This window comes from Amphimedon queenslandica, unplaced genomic scaffold (assembly GCF_000090795.2).
Source record: "Amphimedon queenslandica unplaced genomic scaffold, v1.1 AMPQUscaffold_9937_Cont17801, whole genome shotgun sequence".
NCBI classification, from domain to species: domain Eukaryota; kingdom Metazoa; phylum Porifera; class Demospongiae; order Haplosclerida; family Niphatidae; genus Amphimedon; species Amphimedon queenslandica.
Window position 1 is genome coordinate 1 of NW_003549792.1, and position 4,692 is coordinate 4,692.

General features: G+C 34.8%; 2 long non-coding RNA genes across 2 annotated transcripts; one reads left to right on the forward strand and one right to left on the reverse strand.

Moving 5' to 3' along the window:
- Window positions 1-309: 309 nt before the first annotated feature.
- On the reverse strand, window positions 310-1,047 carry LOC109590495 (uncharacterized). Its single transcript, XR_002189347.1, has 3 exons — window positions 856-1,047; window positions 403-512; window positions 310-352 (listed from the first exon to the last, which is right to left on the reverse strand). It is a non-coding gene; the product is annotated as an uncharacterized LOC109590495 (long non-coding RNA).
- Window positions 1,048-3,299: 2,252 nt separating this feature from the next.
- LOC109590494 (uncharacterized) lies at window positions 3,300-3,532 on the forward strand. Its single transcript, XR_002189346.1, has 2 exons — window positions 3,300-3,339; window positions 3,384-3,532. It is a non-coding gene; the product is annotated as an uncharacterized LOC109590494 (long non-coding RNA).
- Window positions 3,533-4,692: the final 1,160 nt, after the last annotated feature.

A 4,692-nucleotide genomic window follows, 5' to 3' on the forward strand; every position in this document is an offset into this window, starting at 1 on the left:
TAATAATAATGATGATGATACCATATAGGGGATATATTTTCCGAAAAAATATTTCACGAAAATCACTTTTCCACCTATTCAAAGGAAAAATTTTTTGTGTTTTTCTTCTACTGACCATTATTAGTATGGTAAAAATAATTTTCATAGATAAAAATTTTCACGAATTTTTTAAAACCATGAAATTAGTGAAATTAAATCCCCGTGAAATATACCCCCCATACGGTAATAACAACAATAATAAAACAACAATTAGTACATTACTTTGTAACAATGCAAAAGTATTTCCTCTTGTTTTGAGCCTCTCGTTTCTTTATCTCCACAAAAATTAAGAACTCTTAACTGAGGTGATGCCCTATAATAATCAAAAGTACTTATAGTGTTAGTGGAACACACTGACCAAACCTTTGTAACTCTTTCTCCCATCCACTAACAACAGAGAGAGGACATATGACAATGAATGGAGGAGAAGGAGAGGAGGAAGCGTCTCGTAGATAAAGTAGTAGAGCTATAGACTATAAAAAACAATCATATTTCTATGTCGGTTGGAAACGATACTTTTATTTTTAAAGAGGCCTTTCCATCTGTAACTACAAGGCTATTTGTCAGGCAGTCTCTGTTTCTCTCGTGTGTATGAACAATTATAAAAATGCTCAACCTACGAGAGGGTAACAAAAATACATTGGGCTTTATTAATTTAAAAAAATTAAGGAAGCATACAATTTGAACATGCATGGTTGATAAAGGTTGCCTGACAAATAGACTTTAAAATGTGCGGTTTTATGTGCCCAGCAACCTGACAGCTAGCTAGTATTTTAAGCAATATTATTATCATCATTCATTGATTAAAATTCCTACCTGAAGTGTTTTCCCTAGTCCCATTTCATCCCCTAAGATACAGCCATGCTGCCCTCTCTCATGACACTCTGATAACCACTTTAGACCTTCCAGTTGGTGAGAGCGGAGAGCAACATTCTTCAGACCCAGTTCCTGACAGTATTCCTGTGATATAGAGTGGTGATGACCAGTAGTTTTGGTTTTGGTGAGTTTGTTAAGCTGTCTGAAAATGTGGTCCATTATTGATTAATTACAGAATTGCAGAAAATGGGTGGGGCTGGAGGCAAGGATCTAACATGGTACTGTAGGGACCTCTTCTCTCTCAGGAATTGATTGGTAAGGGTATAACAAGTAATATAGGGATTGTGCTGAAGATATGGGTAATGATACACATGTGGCTCAATAATTATGTGTCAGAAAATGTAATACAAATTGGGGGTGATTTTGGAGCCATTTTTCTGAAAAAAGCATATGGGCTATGATGCAGTGTATTTTTCAGAAATTGTCGGATTGCAAAAAAAGGCCATAATTCAAAAACTTTTAGGCATAATCACCTTTAACTTTCCACACAGCATAAGTACTGTACATCAATATGTATCAGAAAATTTATTAATAATTGGTTGGGATCTTGGAGCCATTTTTTGTAAAAAAAAGCATGGCTTTTTACAGGGTATTTACATATTTCTTACTGGTCATTATTCAAAAGTACAAAATGTAAATGTAATGTGAAAGATAGGATATAGCGGGTTTATTTGAAGATAATAATTTTTGCAAATGGCCTGTATGGAGGTTCACAGAATTAATTTTCACAAATTGCCACTTTTTGCCATCTCGTACCATATTAAATTGATTTTTTAGGAATTTAATTTTTCAAATGTTAAAAAATCCATGAAATTTGTTATCCTTCAAATAAACCCACTATACAGTACTCCTCTGTCTCTCTGTGTATTAGCAAGAACAAGAGCTCATTATACAGCAGAGGATGCAGCAAGCAGTTGATGAAGTAAGACAAAATGATCAGAAGACAAGCAGAAAGAATTAATGGACGCCAGCAGACAATTGAGGGAAGCACTGAAAAAAGCTAATAGCCTGATACACAATCAAACTCAAAAGGAGGGAGAAAGAAGATAGAATTTTTAAAGTATGTACTCTTTCTTTTGATTTCCCTGGCATGTCTCTCTCCTCTCTCTCTCTCCCTTTCTCCTTTCCTTCCCTTCTCTTATAGAATTGTTGGAATTGTCGTATAGGAAGGATATACAGTGACAATTGTGGTGGTTGTAGTAAAGCAGAATACTGTGGTTCGTATGCTTTAAAGCATCATCTTTTAATAATAGCAATGCATCTGATGTAATAGGAGGTGTAGCTGTAGCAATTAGTAACAGAGATGAGGTAATTAATATACATGTACATGTACAATTAATTAAAATTTTATATATTTATTTTCGGTAGTAGAGATTGCAATGTCATCATATCACTCGAACAAAACCACATCCATAAGGCACCACATGGATACTGTCTGCTTGTTAATCACAGCATAGTACCTATTTGACATTCATATTTCTGTATAAATTATTATTAATTTGTTTATATTCATTTGTTTTGTTATTGTTTTCTCTTTACTCATTCACTATTGTCTTGTATTATTTATCTCAGTCTCTTTCTTTTTCTACTTCTTCCCTTGTTTCATCAAAATCTATTAATATGGTGTTAATACAATACTGTTCACATTATGTTGTCATGGTACCAGTGAAGAGAGTGACAAAGAATCAAGTGAAGAGAGAGTGATAAAGAATGGGTTGCAGTTTATGCTATAGGACATAGTAAAGCTGAGTGGGTGCAGCTGGAATATTCTGTTGTGACAACACAATGTATAAGCAGAGTGTTAGAACTTTACATTATGCATACTTTCACTAGCCAGACAATTCCCCTTGCAGTCTACAGTACAGTCAAGAGTCAACAGTCCCCACCATATCCACCGTTCCACCCAGCTATGACTCAATGTCTATCTTATGAAACTATGTATGCTATACACCAGTTTTGGTGTACATACAGTACACACCTAAAACACACCTCCAAATAGAAAGATATTGTGATAAGATAAAGGTATAACCTCTCCCCTTTACTGTGTATACCAGGCCCCTTCTGACTGTATTGTCTGCTGCTGGGCATTATGTTGCATTATAGCCGAGCTAAGGATATTTAAAAATAGACAACGATTTGTGGTATCAAGATGACTTAAGCAGTTTAATTTATAGTGTACAATAAAAGAAGCCTCAAAATTGATAAAATAATGCTATTTTTGTTAAGGCCACTATACACCAGGCAATTCTATTGCAGGCAATGTGTGGTTACTTTGATGTTGTAAGCAATGTGTTGCCTAGAATAGAAAATGTTTCTATTCTAGGCAACAGTGTTGCCTGAAGATCAAAGTAACCACAGATTGCCTGCAATAGCATTGCCTGGTGTATCTCTTTGCCTGACAATTTGTTGTAGAACTACAACAAGGTAATAACAATTAATAAAAAAGCAATTACCACGCCTCTTTTTAGGGCAAACACGTGCGTTTTACAGGAAACCACACCTTCTTGGCAGAAATTGGTATTGAATAATATTAGTGGTAAAATAGAAACCATAGGAAAGAATAGAAAAGTGAAAGAATGCTTTGTCGGCACTTTGATATAATTGCTATTCAACACTTTTTTTTTTTTTTTTGCAAAAAGTTGACTATTTGTTGATGATATTGTAAAGGCAATGAAACTGGTTGTAAGTAAATGCAGCAGCTAAAATCTATGTAGGTGCAAGCAGTTTAGGTGCTTTGGAGCACTTTTAAGTGAATGGAATAGAACTTGCAGGTCTACTGAGAGCTCTTGAAAGGCACAAAGATACTCTATGAAAAACGATCAAAATGGCTGATTGGGCGTGGTCAAGAGGTGTGGCGTCGAATAATTGATGATTTCCATGACAACATAAATAATTCAAAAAGTTGTCCAAAGGATTAATCTTTGCGAATTACTTGTGTAAGGAAAAGGGGTATAGGGGCCTTTACATATTGTATGTCATGTATCACATAAATGTTATCATAACAGCCCTGGACTTCCTCTAGCTTGTGGTTAGCAAAAAAGGTTTAGAGGAGGTGTGTCTATAATGAGACACCTAACATTAATTTCCAGTTTTGCAGTACCTATTCATCTCACAAAGTACTACTTTTGCACAATATTAAACATAGGCATACTCTTGCTGGCAACATAAAAACTTAGCAATTTTTACTTATTATTGCATGGTTACATACTAGAAAGAATAATGCTCTAAATGCTGGCATTTTAAGACACTGTGCCATATATGGGACAAGTATGAGACACCAATTTTTGGCTTATTTAAGATGGCTTTATCATCAAACCAGGCATTGCATTGCATATTTTTTAATTAACTTTTACTTATTATCATAAAATTTGGAACCAAATTAACAAATGACACACTTATCACACTTGAATATCCTCCCTACAACTCATACAATAATACACTTTAGGGATTCTTCTTCTGTTCTTTATATCAGTACAACCAAAATCATACCAATTATCACAATAGTCACAGCAGACCCAAAGGTTCCCACTATCATCATCTGCATTGAAGACTAAACCACATGTAGGACATTGAGTCGTATCTTCCTCATCCAACGCGAGACTAGCAAGTCCACTTTCTATTGTTAAGTTATCTCTTTTATCTTTCTTTTCTTTCTCTTTTCTCTTGAGCTCCTTTTGCCTTTGTTTCTCTTCCTTCTGATTTCTCTTAGTCTCTTCTTTTCCTCTCTCTCTTCCTTTCTAGCTTCCTGCTCCTTAAGTTTGTTCTTCCTTTTCTCTT